Source organism: Dendrobates tinctorius, unplaced genomic scaffold (genome assembly GCF_039654945.1).
Source record: "Dendrobates tinctorius isolate UK_male_01 unplaced genomic scaffold, ASM3965494v1 ptg000009l, whole genome shotgun sequence".
Classification (NCBI taxonomy): Eukaryota; Metazoa; Chordata; class Amphibia; order Anura; family Dendrobatidae; genus Dendrobates; species Dendrobates tinctorius.
In genome coordinates this window covers 21988883-21999602 of record NW_027361677.1, presented here as the reverse complement: position 1 = coordinate 21999602, position 10720 = coordinate 21988883, and positions in this window count along the sequence as shown.

Genomic DNA, 10720 nt, shown 5'->3' with positions numbered 1-10720 from the left:
ACTGCTCAGGAACCAGTACCAGGCTCTCACGCAGGAAAACGATGAAGAAATACATCAGGATAAGACTTTGCCAACAAACAGCAACCTTGTACGCCTTCAGAGTCCTCCTGGATGGAGAAAGAAAAATGTTGTGAAGAAGAAACGGAGAGTGGTGGTCATGGGGGATTCCCTGCTGAGGGGAACAGAGGCCGCTATCTGCAGACCGGATATAACTTCAAGAGAAATGTGCTGTCTTCCAGGTGCAAAAATTACAGATGTGTCTGACAGGATATCAGGACTCTTCAGACCTACAGATGACTACCCATTCCTGCTACTACATGTGGGGACAAATGACACCGCAAGAAACGACCTGGAAACCATCTGCAGAGACTTTGAAGACTTAGGCAAGAAAGTGAAAGAACTGGGAGCGCAGGTGGTCTTCTCTTCCATCCTCCCAGTGGATGGCCATGGAACAAGGAGGTGGAATAAGATTCTGCAGGTGAACAACTGGCTACGTCGATGGTGCCGTCAGCAACGATTTGGATTTCTGGATCACGGAGTGAACTACTTATACGATGGACTACTTGCTAGAGATGGGGTGCACCTTACGAAGACTGGAAAGCAGGTATTTGGAAGTCGCCTTGCTACACTTGTAAGGAGAGCTTTAAACTAGAACAACATGGGAAGGGAAGCAAAAGACCAGAAAAAGCCATACACCTGACACATGCTATTGAGAACTCTGCTATTAGAAGTGGAAAGGAAGAACAAAGACGAAAGAATCTAATTACTAAAAATATTGGAGAAAGAGAAACCAATCACAAACTAAAATGTTTCTATACTAATGCACAAAGCATGGGCAACAAACAAGGAGAATTGGAACTACTAACACAGGAAAAGAAATATCATAGAATCATAGAATCGTAGAGTTGGAAGGGACCTCCTGGGCCATCTGGTCCAACCCCCTGCTCAAAGCAGGATTCGCTAAATCATCCCAGTCAGATGTCTGTCCAGCCTCTGTTTGAAGACTTCCATTGAAGGAGAACTCACCACTTCTCGTGGCAGCCTGTTCCACTCATTGATCACTCTAACTGTCAAAAAGTTTTTTCTAATATCTAATCTGTGTCTCCTCCCATTCAGTTTCATCCCATTGCTTCTAGTCTTTCCTTGTGCAAATGAGAATAAAGTTGATCCTTCTACAATGTGACAGCCCTTTAGATATTTGTAGACAGCAATTAAGTCTCCTCTCAGTCTTCTCTTTTGCAAACTAAACATTCCCAAATCCTACAACCTTTCCTCATAAGACAGGGTTTGCAGACCGGTCACCATTCTGGTCGCTCTTTTCTGAACTTGCTCCAGTTTGTTGATGTCTTTTTTAAAATGTGGTACCCAAAACTGGACACAATATTCCAGATGAGGTCTGACCAAAGAGGAGTAGAGGGAAATAATGACTTCACGTGATCTAGACTGTATGCTTCTATTAATACATCCTAGAACTGCATTTGCCTTTTTTGCTGCTGCATCACACTGTTGACTCATATTCAGTCTGTGATCTATTAGTATACCCAAGTCTTTTTCACATGTGCTGTCACTTAGCCCTATTCCTCCCATTCTATATATGCTTTTTTCATTTTTATTGCCCAGATGTAGTACTTTGCATTTCTCCCTGTTAAAAACCATTCTGTTAGTTACTGCCCACTTCTCCAGTTTATTTAAATCTTTTTGAATCCTCTCTCTCTCTTCTCTAGTATTAGCTATCCCTCCTAGCTTTGTGTCATCAGCAAATTTAATCAGTTTACCCTCAATTCCTTCATCTAAATCGTTGATAAAGATGTTGAACAATACAGGGCCCAGGACAGAGCCCTGTGGTACCCCACTTGAGACATTCTTCCAACTGGATGTGCAGCCATTTACGACCACTCTTTGGGTCCGATCACTAAGCCAGCTATGAATCCACCTAACAGTTGCCTTGTCCATTCCATACTTAGTCATTTTTTCAATAAGGATTGTATGAGAGACTTTGTCAAATGCTTTGCTGAAGTCAAGATATACTATATCTACAGCATTTCCTTGATCCACCCAATCAGTGATACCGTCATAGAAGGAAATTAAGTTAGTCTGACATGACTTATTAGTTACAAACCCATGCTGACTCTGTTTGATCACTTCATTCTTATCCAGGTATTGACTTACATGTTGTTTAATAATTTGTTCAAAGATCTTTCCTGGTATAGAAGTCAGACTCACCGGCCTATAGTTGCCTGGGTCCACCTTCTTCCCCTTTTTGAAGATAGGAACAACATTTGCTCTTCTCCAGTCTTCTGGCACTTCTCCTGTTCTCCAAGAATTTTCAAAGATTATGGAGAGTGGTTCAGAAATTTCTTCTGCTATCTCCTTCAGTACTCTGGGGTGTAATTCATCTGGACCTGGAGACTTGAATTCATTTAGGTTAGCTAAGTGTTTCCTCACTATCTTTCTGTTTATAGATATCCTGGATTCTTCTATTCCCTTAATAGGACAGTGAATAACAGTTGGTGTTACATTTCCTTTCTGAGAGAAAACAGATGCAAAATAGGAATTTAAAAGTTCAGCCTTCTCAACATCCTGTCTTACCATTTCATCATTTTCATCCTGTAAAAATCCTATAGCATCTTTGACTTTTCTTTTACTTTTGACATATCCCCAAAATCCTTTATTATTGCTTTTGACATCTCTTGCAAGCCTCAATTCATTTTCAGCTTTAGATAATCTGATTTGTGCCCTGCAGATTCTGCAGACAGCATTATATTCTTCTTTAGATATGCCTCCCTCTTTCCATTTTATAAACATTTTTTTCTTCCTTTTTAGCATGTGCTTAAGTTCTGTGTTCACCCATCCTGGTTTCCTTAAATGCTTCCTATTCTTCCCTCTTTTCGGAATTGTTAACAACTGTGCTTTGAGAATTTCATTTTTCAAGATTTCCCATCCTTCCTGGACATTTTTGTCTTTAAGGATATCCAGCCATTGGATCCCTCCAATTATCTTTCTGAATCCCTTAAAATCTGCCTTACTGAAATCTAACCTTGACGTCTGAGTCTTCACAGGTCTTCCGCCTCTAGTTATCCAAAATTCTAAAATAGCATGGTCGCTACCTCCTAGGGTTCCAGCCACTTTTACCTCCTCAACCATTTCCTCCCTGTTTATAAGGATTAGATCCAAGGTAGCAGTTCCCCTTGTTTTCTCCCCTACCTTTTGGAAGATAAAGTTGTCAGCAAGAGAGGATAAGAATTTCCTTGACCTGTTAGTTTTGCCTGAGAGAGATTCCCAACAAATGTCTGGATAGTTGAAATCTCCCATGACAACTATGTCATATTTTTTGGAGAACTTGGCCATTTGATGCATAAAGAGTTCATCCATATCTTCAGCTTGCACAGGCGGCCTGTAGTAAATGCCTACAATGGTGTCCTTTCCATTGTTCTGTCCTTGTATTCTTACCCAAACAGTTTCCACAGAACTCCCAGTCTCTGAAGCTTCAATCTCTGTGCAGATATACGCGTTTCTAACATACAATGCAACACCTCCTCCTCGTTTATCAAGTCTGTTTCTTGCAAATAAGTTGTATCCTTCTAGTCTTGTATTCCAATCATGTGTATTGTCCCACCAAGTTTCAGTGATTCCAATGACATCATATTTCTTTTCCTGTGTTAGTAGTTCCAATTCTCCTTGTTTGTTGCCCATGCTTTGTGCATTAGTATAGAAACATTTTAGTTTGTGATTGGTTTCTCTTTCTCCAATATTTTTATTAATTAGATTCTTTCGTCTTTGTTCTTCCTTTCCACTTCTATTAGCAGAGTTCTCAATAGCATTTGTCAGGTGTATGGCTTTTTCTGGTCTTTTGCTTCCCTTCCCATGTTGTTCTAGTTTAAAGCTCTCCTTACAAGTGTAGCAAGGCGACTTCCAAATACATGCTTTCCAGTCTTCGTAAGGTGCACCCCATCTCTAGCAAGTAGTCCATCGTATAAGTAGTTCACTCCGTGATCCAGAAATCCAAATTGTTGCTGACGGCACCATCGACGTAGCCAGTTGTTCACCTGCAGAATCTTATTCCACCTCCTTGTTCCATGGCCATCCACTGGGAGGATGGAAGAGAAGACCACCTGCGCTCCCAGTTCTTTCACTTTCTTGCCTAAGTCTTCAAAGTCTCTGCAGATGGTTTCCAGGTCGTTTCTTGCGGTGTCATTTGTCCCCACATGTAGTAGCAGGAATGGGTAGTCATCTGTAGGTCTGAAGAGTCCTGATATCCTGTCAGACACATCTTTAATTTTTGCACCTGGAAGACAGCACATTTCTCTTGAAGTTATATCCGGTCTGCAGATAGCGGCCTCTGTTCCTCTCAACAGGGAATCCCCCATGACCACCACTCTCCGTTTCTTCTTCACAACATCTTTCTTTCTCCATCCAGGAGGACTCTGAAGGCGTACAAGGTTGCTGTTTGTTGGCAAAGTCTTATCCTGATGTATTTCTTCATCGTTTTCCTGCGTGAGAGCCTGGTACTGGTTTCTGAGCAGTATGGGTGCTGACTGCCTCCTGATCCTCCTGCTTCTCTGGGTCACATGTCTCCATTCCTCTGTTTCTTCAGGTGCACTTCGAATTTCTTCTCTTTCTGTAATATGATGTCATTGGAATCACTGAAACTTGGTGGGACAATACACATGATTGGAATACAAGACTAGAAGGATACAACTTATTTGCAAGAAACAGACTTGATAAACGAGGAGGGGGTGTCGCATTGTATGTTAGAAACGCGTATATCTGCACAGAGATTGAAGCTTCAGAGACTGGGAGTTCTGTGGAAACTGTTTGGGTAAGAATACAAGGACAGAACAATGGAAAGGACACCATTGTAGGCATTTACTACAGGCCGCCTGTGCAAGCTGAAGATATGGATGAACTCTTTATGCATCAAATGGCCAAGTTCTCCAAAAAATATGACATAGTTGTCATGGGAGATTTCAACTATCCAGACATTTGTTGGGAATCTCTCTCAGGCAAAACTAACAGGTCAAGGAAATTCTTATCCTCTCTTGCTGACAACTTTATCTTCCAAAAGGTAGGGGAGAAAACAAGGGGAACTGCTACCTTGGATCTGATCCTTATAAACAGGGAGGAAATGGTTGAGGAGGTAAAAGTGGCTGGGACCCTAGGAGGTAGCGACCATGCTATTTTAGAATTTTGGATAACTAGAGGAGGAAGACCTGTGAAGACTCAGACGTCAAGGTTAGATTTCAGAAAGGCAGATTTTAAGGGATTCAGAAAGAGAATTGGAGGGATCCAATGGCTGGATATCCTTAAAGACAAAAATGTCCAGGAAGGATGGGAAATCTTGAAAAATGAAATTCTCAAAGCACAATTGTTAACAATTCCGAAAAGAGGGAAGAATAGGAAGCATTTAAGGAAACCAGGATGGATGAACACAGAACTTAAGCACATGCTTAAAAGGAAGAAAAAAATGTTTATAAAATGGAAAGAGGGAGGCATATCTAAAGAAGAATATAATGCTGTCTGCAGAACCTGCAGGGCACAAATCAGATTATCTAAAGCTGAAAATGAATTGAGGCTTGCAAGAGATGTCAAAAGCAATAATAAAGGATTTTGGGGATATGTCAAAAGTAAAAGAAAAGTCAAAGATGCTATAGGATTTTTACAGGATGAAAATGATGAAATGGTAAGACAGGATGTTGAGAAGGCCGAACCTTTAAATTCCTATTTTAAATCTGTTTTCTCTCAGAAAGGAAACATAACATCAACTGTTCTTCACTGTCCTATTAAGGGTATAGAAGAATCCAGGATATCTATAAATAGAAAGATAGTGAGGAAACACTTAGCTAACCTAAATGAATTCAAGTCTCCAGGTCCAGATGAATTACACCCCAGAGTACTGAAAGAGATAGCAGAAGAAATTTTTGAACCCCTCTCCATAATCTTTGAAAATTCTTGGAGAACAGGAGAAGTCCCAGAAGACTGGAGAAGAGCAAATGTTGTTCCTATCTTCAAAAAGGGGAAGAAGGTGGACCCAGGCAACTATAGGACGGTGAGTCTGACTTCTATACCAGGAAAGATCTTTGACCAAATTATTAAACAACATGTATGTCAATACCTGGATAAGAATGAAGTGATTAAACAGAGTCAGCATGGGTTTGTAACTAATAAGTCATGTCAGACTAACTTAATTTCCTTCTATGACGGTATCACTGATTGGGTGGATCAAGGAAATGCTGTAGATATAGTATATCTTGACTTCAGCAAAGCATTTGACAAAGTATCTCATACAATCCTTATTGAAAAACTGACTAAGTATGGAATGGACAAGGCAACTGTTAGGTGGATTCATAACTGGCTTAGTGATCGGACCCAAAGAGTGGTCGTAAATGGCTGCACATCCAGTTGGAAGAATGTCTCAAGTGGGGTACCACAGGGCTCTGTCCTGGGCCCTGTATTGTTCAACATCTTTATCAATGATTTAGATGAAGGAATTGAAGGTAAACTGATTAAATTTGCTGACGACACAAAGCTAGGAGGGATAGCTAATACTAGAGAAGAGAGAGGATTCAAAAGATATAAATAAACTGGAGAAGTGGGCAGCAACTAACAGAATGGTTTTTAACAAGGAAAAATGCAAAGTACTACATCTGGGCAATAAAAATGAAAAAAGCATATACAGAATGGGAGGAATAGGGCTAAGCAACAGCACATGTGAAAAAGACTTGGGTATACTAATAGATCACAGACTGAATATGAGTCAACAGTGTGATGCAGCAGCAAAAAAGGCAAATGCAATTCTAGGATGTATTAACAGAAGCATACAGTCTAGATCACGTGAAGTCATTATTTCCCTCTACTCCTCTTTGGTCAGACCTCATCTGGAATATTGTGTCCAGTTTTGGGCACCACATTTTAAAAAAGACATCAACAAACTGGAGCAAGTTCAGAAAAGAGCGACCAGAATGGTGACAGGTCTGCAAACCCTGTCTTATGAGGAAAGGTTGCAGGATTTGGGAATGTTTAGTTTGCAAAAGAGAAGACTGAGAGGAGACTTAATAGCTGTCTACAAATATCTAAAGGGCTGTCACATTGTAGAAGGATCAACTTTATTCTCATTCGCACAAGGAAAGACTAGAAGCAATGGGATGAAACTGAATGGGAGGAGACACAGATTAGATATTAGAAAAAACTTTTTGACAGTTAGAGTGATCAATGAGTGGAACAGGCTGCCACGAGAAGTGGTGAGTTCTCCTTCAATGGAAGTCTTCAAACAGAGGCTGGACAGACATCTGACTGGGATGATTTAGCGAATCCTGCTTTGAGCAGGGGGTTGGACCAGATGGCCCAGGAGGTCCCTTCCAACTCTACGATTCTATGATTCTATGATTCTATTCTATGATATCGGTGTCGGGATCACTGGTAAGTCGCTTAGTGTGACGGGGCCTTAAGGATCTAGTGACGCAGTGTAGACTGTTATTCAGCATTGCTGCTTCCTCAGATTGTCAGCTCTTGTGATCAGGCCCCGCCTCCTCCTCGGTTGCAGTCTTACCCTGTATTGTGGCATTTTTTGTTAATGTCCTTTGTGAATTAGTAAGTGCTGTGATATGTGTCGGTGCACCTGATGCCTCCTGATCCTGAGGCAAACGCAGCTACGTGCGTCCCTATGTTAAGTATAGGGATCTAATCTGGATCAGGATTGCTACACATCACAACGCACCGCACCAAAACACTAGTGGGCTGTATCATACCATGCTGGGGGGGCTATATACCATGCTGGGCTGTATCATACCATGCTGGGGGGCTATATACCATGCTGGGGGGCTATATACCATGCTGGGGGGCTATATACCATGCTGGGCTGTATTATACCATGCTGGGGGGGCTATATACCAAGCTGTGCTGTATTATACCATGCTGGGGGGCTATATACCATGCTGGGCTGTATCATACCATGCTGGGCTGTATCATACCATGCTGGGGGGGCTATATACCATGATGGGGGGCTATATACAAAGCTGTGCTGTATTATACCATGCTGTGGGGGCTATATACCATGCTGGGCTGTATTATACCATGCTGGGCTGTATCATACCATGCTGGGGGGGCTATATACCATGCTGGGCTGTATCATACCATGCTGGGGGGCTATATACCATGCTGGGCTGTATTATACCATGCTGGGGGGGCTATATACCAAGCTGTGCTGTATTATACCATGCTGGGGGGTTATATACCATGCTGGGCTGTATTATACCATGCTGGGCTGTATCATACCATGCTGGGGGGGCTATATACCATGATGGGGGGCTATATACCATGCTGGGCTGTATTATACCATGCTGGGGGGGGCTATATACAATGCTGGGCTGTATTATACCATGCTGGGCTGTATCATACCATGCTGGGGGGGCTATATACCATGATGGGGGGCTATATACCATGCTGGGCTGTATTATACCATGCTGGGCTGTATCATACCATGCTGGGGGGGCTATATACCATGATGGGGGGGCTATATACCATGCTGTGCTGTATTATACCATGCTGGGGGGGCTATATACCATGCTGGGCTGTATTATACCATGCTGGGCTGTATCATACCATGCTGGGGGGGCTATATACCATGATGGGGGGATATATACCATGCTGGGCTGTATTATACCATGCTGGGGGGGCTATATACAATGCTGGGCTGTATTATACCGTGCTGGGCTGTATCATACCATGCTGGGGGGGCTATATACCATGCTGGGGGGGGGCTATATACAATGCTGGGCTGTATTATACCATGCTGGGCTGTATTATACCATGCTGGGCTGTATCATACCATGCTGGGGGGGCTATATACCATGCTGGGCTGTATCATACCATGCTGGGGGGGCTATATACCATGATGGGGGGCTATATACCATGCTGGGCTGTATTATACCATGCTGGGCTGTATCATACCATGCTGGGGGGCTATATACCATGCTGGGGGGCTATATACCATGCTGGGCTGTATTATACCATGCTGGGGGGGCTATATACCAAGCTGTGCTGTATTATACCATGTTGGGGGGCTATATACAATGCTGGGCTGTATTATACCATGCTGGGCTGTATCATACCATGCTGGGGGGGGGCTATATACAATGCTGGGCTGTATTATACCATGCTGGGCTGTATCATACCATGCTGGGGGGGCTATATACCATGATGGGGGGCTATATACCATGCTGGGCTGTATTATACCATGCTGGGCTGTATCATACCATGCTGGGGGGGCTATATACCATGCTGGGCTGTATCATACCATGCTGGGGGGCTATATACCATGATGGGGGGCTATATACCATGCTGGGCTGTATTATACCATGCTGGGCTGTATCATACCATGCTGGGGGGCTATATACCATGCTGGGGGGCTATATACCATGCTGGGCTGTATTATACCATGCTGGGGGGGCTATATACCAAGCTGTGCTGTATTATACCATGTTGGGGGGCTATATACAATGCTGGGCTGTATTATACCATGCTGGGCTGTATCATACCATGCTGGGGGGGGGCTATATACAATGCTGGGCTGTATTATACCATGCTGGGCTGTATCATACCATGCTGGGGGGTGGCTATATACCAAGCTGTGCTGTATTATACCATGCTGGGGGGCTATATACCATGCTGGGCTGTATTATACCATGCTGGGCTGTATTATACCATTCTGGGGGGGCCATATACCATGCTGGGCTGTATTATACCATGGTGGGCTATATACCATGTGTTGCTGGGCTATACACTATGTGGTTGTGTTATATACCATGGGGGGTACATTTTACATTATATTCTATAAGGGGAGGCTGTGTTATATAATATGGGGGGCTACATTATATTCTATGGGGAGTTGGGCTGTATTATATTCTATTAGTATATTCTATTTGGGACTCGGACGATTCTTGTATGAGTCTCACGCATGAAAACCTGGCGCTGCCGCCGGCACTGGGACCGGAGGGGGTGACTGCTGAGAAGTACATGTAACCACACGCTCCGGGCCGAGTGCTGGCGGCAGTGCCGGGTTTCCATGCGTGAGACTTGCACGAGAATCCCGTGCGTCTCTCACTAGTGAGTGTAATCCGTTAGCAGCAACACCTGCCGCCGTCTGTCCTCCTCCCCGCAGTGTTCTCCTGAATCCTCCTGGCCCTGCGATCATCGGGATCGTTACATAGCGGCACTAACGCTGTAATGGAGGAGTTAGCGCCCCCACTGGCCGCAATGCTACTAATGCATCCGAAACCGGCCTGATGCGTTACTTCATGACGCCCCCACAAATGCTGCAGACTGCACTCCAGGGGCGTCATGAAGTAACGCATCAGGCTGATTTTGGATGCATTAAGTAGCATTGCGGCCAGTGGGGGCGCTACCTCCTCCGTTACAGCGTTAGTGCCGCTATGTAACGATCCCGCTGATCGCAGGGCCATAAACGCAATGTGAACCCGGCCTAACACTATGAGAAGATGATGCACCAATGTGCGGAGCCTACACACACCATATACTGTGTGTATACGCCAGGGGGGAGGGGCCAGGAGAGTGGAGCTTTATTTGGGACTAAGGCTGTGTGCACACGCTGCGGATTCTGCTGCGGTGTACAGTACCATTATTCCCTATGGGAATACAAAACCGCAGAGCAATCAGCAGGTGAAACCGCAAGTCTTTTGACCTGCGGATTTTACAAAATCCGTGC